Source organism: Zingiber officinale, chromosome 8B, assembly GCF_018446385.1.
Source record: "Zingiber officinale cultivar Zhangliang chromosome 8B, Zo_v1.1, whole genome shotgun sequence".
Classification (NCBI taxonomy): Eukaryota; Viridiplantae; Streptophyta; class Magnoliopsida; order Zingiberales; family Zingiberaceae; genus Zingiber; species Zingiber officinale.
Window position 1 is genome coordinate 94,600,801 of NC_056001.1, and position 13,978 is coordinate 94,614,778.

Consider the following 13,978-nt stretch of genomic DNA (forward strand, 5'->3'; position numbering starts at 1 on the left):
AACCTCAATTTTATCAGATCGACATGTACGTTGATTAACGTGTCGAGGATAGAATTCTATCACACTTCAGGTGCTCGAAACCCTTTCAGGCGCCCGAAACCCTTTCAGGCTCCCGGAATAGTGTTATAAATATAGCTATGTTTTCAGTAGTTCAGGCAACAACTTGTAATTCATTTCTTTCTGTTCTACTTTCATTTGTGAGCTGCTAACGTTATAAGAGGCTACTCCGGCCGAAGGAGATCATCATAAAAGTGTGTTTCATTTTCCTTAGATTAGCAATCTTTTGATTGCAAACCAAGTAAGACTTCTTATGTTTCTGTCTCAGTAATTAGTCTCTTAGTTTTTTATTACTAGTGTTCTTTATTAAGCTATTAGTCGAGAAAGGGTTGAGTTTATTTTTGCAGGGCAATTCACCCCTCCCCTCTTGCCGACCACCAAGGGACCAACACAAGGCACCTTACATCAGACCTAGAATGGCATCCGTTCAAGCTGTATCGATGATACAAAACCTTGATTCGACGCTTTCCATTAGGAAACCCCTCTATCTTATGACTTTGGAGGGGGTTGGATTTGGCTTCCTCTGTTGCGATGGGACCTTATCGGGCATCAAGCCCTGTGGTCATGATTTCAAGTGTGAAACCTACGAAGTTGATAGATTTGAGGTCACTGAGATCTCCCCTAAGCATACCCGTTTGGCCGCCGCTTAAAGGTTAAAGATCGGTGATACGACGAATGTTGCTGACCTCCACATGGAATCAGAAAGTCAATCTCCCAATTGATGTGGAGGTCAAAGTATAGTATGGACCAATTGGAATGAGTCGCCGATTAGGGGCCATCGTGGGAAACTAATCTTTTGGTTGACGTGGAGGTCAAAGTATAGAATGGACCAATGGAGTGAGTCACCAATCGGATCATCATGGGTAACTAAGTTGATCGAACTACCTCGGTCCTAAGGATCACCCTCAACACAAGTATTCCTCTTTGCCAATTCAGAGAGGCTGGTCGGTTGGGTTTCCTCAACCCAGGGGGTCAACTCTCCACAACACAAATGTTTTTCTCTGCCAGGTTGACGAAGCCATCTGTTCAGGTTTCCCTGACCCCAAGGGATCGGCTCCCCACAACGCAAATGTTCCTCTCCACCAGCTTAGAAAGGCTAGCCAGTTGGGTTTCCCGAACCCTACGGGTTCAACTCCCCACAACACAAACATTCCTCTTTGCCAGCTCAGAAAGGTTAGCTAGTCGGGTTTCCCCGACTCCAAGGGCACAACTCCCCTAGCATAAGTATTCTTCTCTAGCAGCTTAGAGAGGCCAACCGATCAAGTTTTATCGAGTCCTCAAGGCTCTATTCCCAATCAGATGCACAACACATAGGGTGTTGCTCTCCTCCTTTTCACCTTATTTTATTGGGCCCTTATTAAAATCACTACTAAAGGTGATGAGCTAGGGGCCTTGTGTTGTTTGTGTTGGGACTGAAATGTAGCTAGAGGGGGGGGGGGTGAATAGCTCGTCGTGTGCTCGTGGTCGGCGTTGCTAGTTTCTTCAAAGATGTGTAGCGGAAATATACAAGAAACAACACACACAACGCTAACAAGTAGATTTACTTGGTATCCACCTCCAAAGGAGGTGACTAGTCCAAGGATCCACACACTCACACACACCTCTACTAATAAACACTCCTTTTCGATAACTACCGAATGTGGAGAAGCCCTACAAGCTCACAGTACAAGAAGAAAGAAAGGAAAACAAATACAAGCAATAGCTTACAAGTTTTACAACTGAAAACCCTAACCCTAGCTTTCTTCTTCAGCTGTAGATCCGCCTCTTGACTTGGAAGACCTCCAAGAACCTTCAAGAACTGTCAATCTGAACTTTGTGGAGAAGCTCTGGGAGCACAGTGAAGATCTGAGATGAATCGGTGTAGCGCTGCCGAAGGAATCAAACACCTGCAGCTAAATACGACGCCAACGATCGGATCCCGATCGATCTAGAGCGCCTCTGTGCTCTCAGGAATTGCTTGGATCGATCGGCTGATCGATCCAAGGCTTATCGTGCGAAGATCGCACTTCCCAATCGATCGGTTGATCGATCCAGCGCTATTTTGTGCGATCGCGCACTCATCCTAATCGATCCCCTGATCGATTGAGAGGAGGCTTGTCGCGAAGACTTGCCCGATTGATCGGCCGATCGATTGGGCATGAGCCAATCGATCGGCTAATCGATCTAGCTCATGATTTCTCCCAAAATCAAGTCTCAAGCCTCCTAAACCAACATCTGGTCAACCATGACCTGTTGGTTCATTTTGCCTAGCATCCGGTCACCCTTGACCTGCTAGAACACCCTCGCTAAGTGTCCGCCAACCTTTTGACCTACTTGACTTTTCTCCTCGTGCAAGCATCCGGTCAATCCCTTTGACCTACTTGGACTTTCACCAGATGTCTGGTCAACCTTGACCCATCTGGATTTTCTTATGCCTAGCTTCACTCACCAGGACTTCCCTTCTGCCTAGCTTCACTCACTAGGACTTCTCATCTGCTTGGCTTCACTCATCAGGACTTTCCTCTGCCTAACTTCCCAGTTAGGACTTTCCATTTGTCTGACTTCACTCACCAGGACTTTCACCTAGCTTCACTCACTAGGACTTCCCTTCTGCCTAGCTTCACTCACTAGGACTTCTCATCTTCCTGACTTCACTCACCAGGACTTTCCTCTGCCTAACTTCCCAGTTAGGACTTTCCATTTGCTTGGCTTCACTCACCAAGACTTTCACCTAGCTTCACTTACTAGGATATCTCATCTGCCTGGCTTCACTCACCAGGACTTTCACTTACCTTCACTCACCAGGATTTTCAGTCAAGTATCCAGTCACCCTTAACCTACTTGACTCTCCTTCACAAACTTCCCATATGAACAATTGCACCTGCAATCTTCATGTGTTGTCTACATGTATTGTCAAACATTGAAACCCAAACATCATGACTCGAGCTTGACTCAATTCAAGCTCAGTCAACCCGGTCACCCTTGACCTAGGGAATATTGCACCAACAGTTTGATACTCGGAATATCGTACTGGTTCCCCTATACAAAAATTTTGTACAAGTCCTGAACCATTCCTAACAACCTATTGTATTCTTTAGAAATTAAATTAGGAATCGCAAGCGGAACTTAACATTATTGATTCCAAATTTAACTTATCTATTCTTAGAGGTTTAGACTTGAATCGCAAACTATGCTTAACATTATTAATCCAAGTCCACCCATGTTACAAAGTTGATTAAATATTTATTTCTAAAATTGGCTTCCAGGTTAAACATGGCGAGGCACTAGGCCTTCTTGGTTATGAGATCATCCACCACTTCCTTGACAAAGTCTTTTAAAGAAATTCAATATTCAATCTCCTTATAGTAACCCTATGTTTAACCAATAAGAACAATCGAATCACAAGATCGAAAAAGAAAAGAAAAGAAAAGAACACAAACTCGAATCACAAATTCGAAACCTAGAATCATATGCCTCTTGTGTTTGGTGTTTCAAAATCTATACAAAGAAAACTAGTATGATGCGGAATAGAATTACTAGTTATACCTTTCTTTGTAAGCAACAATCTCTTGATCTTCTATCGTATTCCTCTTCTTATCTCTAAGCGTCGTGTGGGTGACGATCTACCAAGATGAGAATCCACCCAAGCTACCTTCTTCTCCAAGCAAGATTCGGCCACCTCAATAACTCTAAGAAAGGATAAGGTTCGACCACCACCACCAAGCTCTAAGGGATGCAAGAGCAAAGCCTCCTTTCTCTCCTTCTCCAAGCAAAATCCGGCCACCACAAGAACTCCAAGAGATGATATGGTTCGGCCACAAGAAGAAGAGAGGAGAGGATGATTAGGGCTGACCACACCAAGGAAGAAAAGAGTGAGGAATAATAGATGATATGTTATTAGGTGAGGCACTTCTACCCTCTCTTTTATATTCCTTGGTCTTGACAAATAGGGAAAGTTTTAATAAAAACTTCCTTACTCTCTTTGCCAATGAAAGGAAAATTTAATTAAAATTTCCTTTAATCCTTTATCATGGCCGACCACATCAATTGCTCTAAATAAGGCAAGTTTTAAACACAAAATTAAAACTTCCTTATTTGTTTCCGGAAATTTTAAAATAAAAATTTCTCTATTAATTTTTCCTTCATGGTTGGTTATAATAGGAAATTTTATAAATTAAAATCTCTCTTATTAAAACATGTGGATGATTTTCAAAAAGAAACTTTTCTTTAAAATTAAAATCTTCCTCTCAATCTACAAATAAGGAAAGATATCAAATCTTTTTTAAATCTTTTGTAGAAACTATAATAGGAAAGATTTAATTTTAAAATTCTCTTTTAAATCATGAAGATGGTTACAAAAAAGGAAAGTTTTATCAAAAATTAAAATTTTCCTTTTAACTACAAATAAGGAAAGATATCAAACATTTCACTTAATCTTTTGTAGAAAGCTATAAAAGGAAATATTTAAATTTTTAACTCTCTTTTAAAATCATGGTATCCACATAAGAAAATATTTTAAAAAATAAAATCCTTTTATTTTATATGGCCGGCCACACCAAGCTTGGGCTCCAAGCTATGACGGGCCACCCTACTTGGCTCAAGCCTTTTGGCTTGGCCGGCCTAAGCTTAGGTTCCAAGCTTCCTTGGCCGACCACCTAAGGGTGGGTAGGAAGTGGGTATTTGGTAGGTATAATACTTTATAAATAAGAGGTTATGATAGGGACCGAGAGGAGGAATTGATTTTGGTCTCCCGATGAAATTAAGCTTCCCGTGTTCACCCCGAACACCCAACTTAATTTCATCAATAATAATTCATACCACTAAAGAATTATTATTGAAGTACCGCACCAATCCTAAATTATATTTTGTGCTCCTTCTTATCATGAGTGTGTTAGTCTCCCTGTGTTTAAGATATAGAATGCCCACTAATTAAATGAGTTACTAACAACTCACTTAATTAATATCTAGCTCCAAGAATAGTACCACTCAACCTTATTGTCATGTCGGACTAAGTCCACCTGCAAGGTTTACATGACAATCTTTATGAGCTCCTCTTGGGGACATCATCAACCTAGATTACTAGGACACAGTTTCCTTCTATAATCAACAACACACACTATAAATAATATCATTTCCCAACTTATCGGGCCTCTTGATTTATCGAACTAAATCTCACCCATTGATAATTCAAAGAAATAAATATTAGATATATGTGCTTGTTATTATATCAGGATTAAGAGCACACACTTCCATAATAACAAAGGTCTTGTTCTTTTATTCAGCCAGTATAAAAAGAACTTACCTTAAATGGTCCAGGTCAATACACTCCGAGTGTAGTGTAATTTTATAGTTAAGATAAACTAATACCAAATTACACTACGACTATTCCAATGGTTTGTTCCTTTCCATCTTAGTCATGAGCTACTGTTTATAATTTATAAGGAATTGATAACATGATCTTCTATGTGTGACACCACACACCATGTTATCTACAATATAAATTAATTGAACAACTACACTTAGCATATAAATGTAGACATTGGACCAATGTGATTCTTTATTTCAAAAATAAATGTTTACAAAAACCTAAACTTTTAGTATACACTCTAACACCTTGAAAGCCCAATAAGTGGACAAAACCCATCCCATTATAGACTCTAATGATGCATGGACCAAGTCACCATAAATGCAGCGTGTATAATTGTCAGAGCACACGCGATAGTTATTATTCTACGGCTACAGGGTATGAGTGATGTGATTGTACAATACTTTCAAAATATAACGATGGGATATTTCTTGTTCTAACAAGATGAGCATTTAATGCAGGAATAATATGCTATAAAAAGAGTCTCGCCCCGCAGGCGCACGTATGCTATCTTTTCATGAAAACTCTACATTTTGTTGCTATTCATTTGCCATTTTCTCATCCCCTCATTGACTTGAGCATTAGAGTATCTATGTCAGCGACTCCTTGTCCTGCTTATTGACACCCTTTGCCCCTCCTTTGTGTGCTCGTATGCGCTTCCTGTTCGAGGTCTTCTAGCTCACTGACATTTTAGCCTTTATCAATTTCAGACGGGATCAAATTTAGTGCCGTCTGTGGAAACACACACTTGATCTAAAACGTGAAGATGGACAAACCCAGAAGATTCACAACAATCAACGGACTCCGCAGGTACTTTCGAAGGAGCAAGTTTTACTGATTATTGCTTTCGCAAAAATGCTTGTGCTTTAGCAAGCATCAATGCTTTTGCTATAGCAATCACCATTACAAATAAATCCTATGTATGCACACAAACATTGTAGGAGGAATATATGGAGAATAAAAAATTAGGTAGTAGGAGTTGGTGTTATACTTACAACAAAATCAGCACGACAAAATAGATGGCCAATAAGGTATGCCAGAAGATTTGACTTCCTTTGCAATGATTGCAAAATATGCATTTATGCAATCACCATCTCTGCTAGGGGCGGGATTGGGTCGGAACCCGTCCCGTAATCCCCTTACCCAATACCCGTCCCGATAAGAATTGAGATTTTTTTTCTCCCGATCCCGTACCCGAAAAGTATCGGGACCCGAATGTTCGGGATCCCGAATATTCGGGATCGGGTAGGGACCCGTAAGAATATCCCGAAAAATATTTTAAAAAAAATCTATGGAGACTCAAACAATTTTTTAGTACAATACAAATAAATTAAAACGATCTCGTGGTATATAACCATTAAAAATTAAAATATCTTCCTAGGACATCATAAATATATTAAAACTAATATAAAAAAATTAAAACTACTACTTAGTTTATACTTTATACCTAATATAAGGAAATCCAAAAATAAAAGTTATTAGTCCTTAGAAATGCTTGGATTCAACCTACAAAAAAAAAAAGATCATAAAAATTATTCTTTATATCATTTTATTAGTTTTCATATGCTAAAATAAATTAATTGACTATATTCTTCACACATTGCCAATCAATTATTTAGAAATAAGATTATGAAGTATGAGAAAATGGAGAGACAAAAAAATAAACATAATGGTTAGATGCTTAAAATATAAAAAATAATATTTTTAATATAAAAATTAATATTATAATATAATCGGGTCGGGACAGGATTCCCGTCGGGAGAAAAAAATTTCCCGATCCCTTTCCCAATAGTGATCGGGACGAGAAAATCCCGAACCTTCGGGTCGAGAAAATGTCGGGTCGGGATATTTTCGGGTCGGAAATGGGATGGGATTCGGGAAGGATCGGGATTTTCGGGATTTTTTCCAACCCTAATCTCTGCCGACAGTCTAATAAAAAATACACAGGAAAGATGACATATTCAATGAAATCGTTCCGTTTGACCATATTAGCTTTGTCGTAGCCCTACATAAACCAAAAATAAAACATGCCCATAAATTTGGTTTTACATCAATAGTGCCTATTGCTGCTACGATTGGAGCAGTTACAGAAATTATATGTACGTGTTATAGCAACTTCTAAATCAACAATGGTTAATTTTATTCAACAATATGAAATGTTTGCTTGACTATACAATAAGAAGATAATTCCAATGTAATTTTTCCTTGTATTCACAATAGAAGTATTAACATAATTCATCATATATTTGCATTACAGTAAGTGTATAACTTAACAAACATTTGACTCACTTTAGCTAACTCGGTTTCAACAATGCCTTTACCACCACATCATCTTTAGTTTTCTTAAAATATGACTTCGCTTGCTGAACAGATACATAGAGACAAGTTTTCTGTGTGAGTAATTATATGTGATTTAGGACTAAAAGATAAAATATTTAACCAACCAAAATCGTACCTTAATGATTTTGGATTTTTGTTTGACAAGTGTATACAAGAGTTTAGTTGATGAAGATGTGGCAGTTACATCAGTAGATGAGACAAGGGCTTCTTGTACTTTAATAGGAGGCTCAACATTTTCCTCTCCTTTGCCCTTGGCCACCTCTATCTCATGCTCATCTTGAAAAGTGACTCTTTTACTCTTTTTGGCCAAGGGCACTCCCTTAATCTCTTTGGCAGTTGGGGGTGTTCTTCTCTTTGTAACACACCTCTTTGACCTTGTTAATGATCGATTGGCAGGTAATGACACTATAACCTTGGCAACCAACTGACTTTGAAGATCTTTAATTTTTCTATCTTGCTCTGTTATAATTTGATCTTTTACATCTATAATTTTGTCATTCTCATCAATTGTTTTGTCCTTGGAAGCTAATGAAGTTTCTGCATCACTGACACATAATTTATTCTCAACATATAACTCACTAATTCTAGCTTCCATCTAGGCAATGAGTCGGTCCTTTCCCTCAACCACAGACTCCAAATGAACAATTTTGGTCTCCCTTGCTTGACAATTTGTACAAGCCTTTTTCTCTTGCTCAGGACATGCTTGGGGATTTTCCTGAGCGTCGGCTGCCTGTTCAGGAAATTGCTTAGGAACTTGTTCAGGATGTTGCTCAACAGTTGATTATAAAAACCCCTCAGCAATTTGTTGATCTATATGTTGGAGTGTATACTGAAAGCCTAAGCTTTGTAAACATTCATTATGAATAAAGAATCACATTTGGTCAAATTGTCTACATTTGTTTGTAGTTGTTCATTTAATTTATATTGTAGATAACATAGTATGTGGTGTCACATACAGAAGATGATGTTATCAGTACCTTATAAATTATAAATAGTAGCTCACGACTAAAATGGAAAGGAACAAACCATTAGAAGGTCGTAGTGTAATTAGGTATTAGTTTATCTTGACTATATAATTACACTAGTACACTCAGAGTGTATTGAGTAGGACCATTAGAGGTCGTTTCTTTTATACTGACTTTATAAAGGAACAAAGACCTCAGTTATTATGGAAGTGTGTGCTCTTAATCCTTATATAATAACAAGCACATATGTTTGATATTTATTTCTTTAATTTATCAATGGGTGAGATTTAGTTCGATGAATCAATAAACTCGATAAGTTGGGAAATGGTATCACTTATAGTGTGTGTTGTTGATTATAGAAGGAAACTGTGTCCTAGAGATACTAGGTTGATAATGTTCTCTCAAGAGGAGCTCATAAAGATTGTCATGTTAAACCCTGCAGGTGGACTTAGTCCGACATGATAATAAGGTTGAGTGGTACTACTCTTGGACTTAGATATTAATTAAATGAGTTGTCAGTAACTCACTTAATTAGTGGACATTCGATATCTTAAACACAGGGAGACTAAAACACTCATAATAAGAAGGAGCCCAAAAATGTAATTTGGGATTGGTGCGGTAGTTCAATGATAGTTCTCTAGTGGAATGAATTATCATTGATAAAATTAAGTTGTGTGTTCAAGGAACATGGGATGTAATTTTATCGGAGACCAAAACCAATTCCTCCTCTCGGTCCCTATCATAGCCTCTTATTTATAGAGTTCTATACCCACCTATACCCACCTTCTATACCCACCCAATAGGGGTCGGCCAAGCTAACTTGGGAACAAGCTAGGGCCGCCTAGGTATAAAATTGGGTGGCCCCAAGCTAGTAGGGCCGGCCAAATTAAATTAAAAAGGAATTTAATTTTAATTTTTATTATTATGTGGAAGATATAATTTAAAGAGAATTAAAATTAAAATATCTCTCTTATAAAAAATCTACAAAAGATTAAAGAAAGAGATTAGATCTCTTTCCTTATTTGTAGATTGAAGAGATGTTTTATTTTCTCTTTAAAAATTATTCACATGTTGATAAAATTAAAATTATAGAAATTTCTTTTTATCAACCATGAAGAGATTTTAAAGAGAAATTTTATTTTTTAAAAATTTCCGGAAACAAATTAGGAAGTTTAATTGTTGATTAAAACTTGTCCAATTTGTTCTCCAATGATGTGGCCGGCCATGTGATTGTAATTTGGGAAATTTTATTTTATTTTTCTCAATTAAATCATATCAAGGAAATTGAGGAAATTTTATTGTAATTAAATTTCCTAATTTGCCTAGGCCAAGGAATATAAAAGAAGGGGTGAGGGTGCCTTCATGAGACACAACATCTATTATTTCTCTCCCTCTTTTGTTCCTTGGTGTGGCCGGCCATCCTCTCCCTCTCTTCCTCTTGAGGTGGCCGAACCCTTCTCTTCCATTGGAGCTCTTGTGGTGGCCGGATACTACTCGGAGAAGAAGAAGAAGAAGGAGAGAAAGCTAGCATCTCTTGGAGCTTGGTTAGTGTTTTGATTTTCTTCCTTGGTGAAGCTTTCTCTTTGTTGGCCGAACCTAGCTAGGAGGAGAAGAAGGTGATTGGTGGTTTCTCGTCTCGGAAGATCGTTGCCCACACAACGTCCGAGGTTAGAAGAGGAATACGGTAGAAGATCAAGAGGTTTTTCTACAAGGTATAACTAGTAATTTTTCTTTCCGCATCATGCTAGTTATTTATGGAAATAATACCAAATACAATAGGCTTACGTTCTAGAATTTTGAATATGTTTTTTGAAGTTGTGTTCTTTTGTTTTTTCTTTTCCTTGTGATTTGATTGTTCTCTTTGGTTAACCTAAAGTTATTTTAGGAAATTAAATATTATCTTTCTATAAAAGGTTTTGTCTAGTCGGTGGTGGTTGCTCTCATATCCAAGAAGGCCATGTGCCTCGCCACGTCAGTACTGGGAACCAATTATGGAAATTAATATTTAATGAAATTAATAACTTAAGGAGACTTGGGTCGAACGTGTTAAGTTCCGCAGGAGATCCAAGTCAAAACCTAAAAGAACAAATAGATTAAGTTTTGGATCAAACGTGTTAAGTTCCGCAGGCGATCCAAAATTTAATTTAAAAGAACACATGGTAGCTAGGAAAAGGTTCAGACCTTTGTACAAAATTTTTGTACAATGGAACCTATAGGTTTTCCGAGTAGCAACCAACACTATATGCTCTACAACATCTTCTAGGGAATCGTTTGAGAGCAAATGTGTCTCTAGGTCCGATGGACTTAAATCAACAATTATTTTGGCAATAAATAATTCTGCGATCCTAGACTTTATTGTCTCCACATGGGAGCCTGATCACTTCCATCTACATATTCTTAGAAGGACATACTGTCTGTAAGGATACATTATTCTGACATGTTCACACATCCAGACCTGCAATACAATAAAATTATTTAAATAAGATATTTTCTGCATAAATCTTATGAGACTATCATTATATTTAAGCACTTACAGCTAGGAGATGTGCGAACCTTTTGAACATGGGAGCTTGATTTCCCACAAGGCCCTCTGGTTTCGGTCTCTATGAAAGCATCACACCAATCGCTCTTAGCTGTGGGCTCATATAGTCATATACAACCTTATACCAATTATACCTACCTAAATTAGCAAAATCATCTACACAATCTATTAGTGACTGTACTGGTAATATAGATATACTGCTAGTAGTAGTAAATAAAACAGAAACAAAGAAGTACAATATTAAAAATTGGCAAAAGAGAGTATCAGATTCAGCAGATGAAGGTTGTTTGCTTAGGTTAATCATCTTGTTCTCTAACTCCTTCTGTGTACACTCCACATTACTGAAGTGTTGAAGAAATAGTGGTGTGGTGGCAGCATGCTGCTGTAAATTTACTATATCGTCTTGGTCTGGGAGTCCTAGAATTAGTGAAACATCTTTTCTTGTGAAGCTAATCTCCTTATCATGAAAGATGAAACATCTATCTTTAACACCCCAATTGGCAAACATATTTTGTATAAGGCTTTGGATATTTACAATTTTAGGCATGACTACTGCCCAAGCAAATGAGCTTCCATTGATTATCTCTATCTGTCAGTCGTTTATGTGTAGTGATGATAAAAAACCCTTGAAATGTGGGTAATTACTTTTCCAATGCACTTTTTTATGATATGCCCGGGAAGTAGCAGTTCTCTGGCTCACTATTTAATTCTGTCAAATAAATACATAAGATCTTAGTGATACTCAGTTGCCTTTAGTGCAATGCAGTTGGTTTTCACCCATACTATGATACCTTACACTGTTATTTTTTAACCATAATATGATACATTACAATGTCTATAATTTCTCTTAGGTAGTATAATGTGAGTAGTTGCTGCTAAACATGAGTATTCTACACGTTGTAGTAGTTAGGGTCAAGTAGATGCTATAATAGTGAGAAGCCAATCGGGTGTAGAGTTTGACCACGTTGTATCAATCAATAAGGTTCAACTACGGTAGCTGCTACAAGAAAGATAAACTTTTTTTAAACACTCAATTTCCTTAATCATAATCTTAAACCTGAAAGCCCTAAAATCATTAAGCCCCATTATAGCAGCTAGGAGACGAATCAAAATTCTAAAAATTCAAACCCCTAAACAAAACGAGATGACTCAAAACATTCATCCCTAATAGAATACTTACGATAGAGGTGAAGATTTGGATGAGAAACAAGTCATCGCGATGAGATTGATTGACGAAGACACCGTGTGAGCACCGATTTACTATGATTGAAATTCTTTCGAAATATTTTTCACACGACGAGTTTAGGGGTTAAACCTTTGGCCAATGAGGGTAAAAATATAATTGCACAGTATATATATTTGCACAATAATTGTAAAGAGGTAATTGGTAAGAAAAAGTTATTTGGAGATTAATAATTGGTACGCGTTGTAGTAGTTATTTTGGAGTAGCTGCTATAAAATGTACCAGCTAATCAAAAATAACTACTACATAGTGTAGCAGCCACTCTTGACAAGATGCTACAACGTGTAGCAGCTTCTAACGACTAGCTGCTTCAACGTGCTGCAGTTGCTTCTACAACGTGTAGAAGCTCATTTAATTGATCTAAATAAAAAATTGAGATTGCTATGATCTATTATTAGTTGAAAATGGAGAGTAACATCTTGTTGAGCGTAAACGAAGAAAGAGTTGTTATATCATTGTAGCAGCTAACATTCCAAGTTAGCTGCTACAAGTTGTAGCAGCTACATGGAAAGTTAGTTGCTACAAGATGTAATAGTTATTTGTCGAAGTAGCTACTACAACGTGTAGTAGCAAAGCAAAGGCGCAGCAGTAGCATAAATAATTTTAAATAATTTTTTAGCAAGTTGATATACAGCTATAACAATATTTTTAGGGCTAATATCTGCTAGAAAATATAGCTACTAAAAAATCGACTTACCAATTGACTGCTACAACTTATAGCAGCTACATGGAGAGTTAGCTGCTACAAGGTGTAGCATTAATCGTCGAATAGCTACTACACATTGTAGCATGTACATGGACAGTTAGCTCCTACAAGGTGTAGCAGTTAACTGTCGAAGTAGCTGCTATAACTTATAGCAGCAAAGGAAAGTCCAAGTGGCTACAGGCGTTTGTAGCAGGCATTGGCCATGCACGTCGTAGCATAAATCTTTCCTTCCTTCTACGACCACCATTCCAAGTTAGCTGCTACAAGTTGTAGCAGCTACAAGGATAGTTTGCTGCAAAGTAGTTCTGCAATGTTTAGAAGCGAAGCAAAGGTGCTGCATGAGTAAAAAATAATTTCAAATAATTTTTTACCAAGTTAATATACATGAACTTAAATATTTGTAGGGGTAATATCTGCTAGAAAATGTAGCTACAAAAAAAATGACCTACCAAGTGGCTGTTTCATGTTTGTAGCTGCTACAATGTGTAGCAGCTAACGTGCAGACGTGATTGTAGCCTGCAGGCGTTTGTAGCCGGCGTCGTCCCTGCACGTTATAGCATTACTCCTTCTAATATATGTATGTTATAACGACGGGGAATAACAAATTAAAATGAAACGAATTACTATTGAGAATGGAGAGAGGTGGTAAGCTCTCACAGCAGCTGTGAGATTGAAGACGTTGGTGAAACTTCCCCTAGCAGGAGCGCGAGGTTCGACGGACGACGGAGACCGAGGGAGCTAGAGAGAGCGGCGAGGGAAATTTTAATTTGGAAAATTTCCC

The 13,978-nt window shown here is 37.7% G+C and overlaps 1 protein-coding gene across 1 annotated transcript in view; it reads right to left on the bottom strand.

Annotated features, from left to right (window-relative positions):
* Positions 1 to 13,978, bottom strand: part of LOC122015512 (vesicle-associated protein 4-2-like) — a 28,060-nt gene that overhangs the window by 1,645 nt on the left and 12,437 nt on the right. The window lies entirely within an intron of this gene.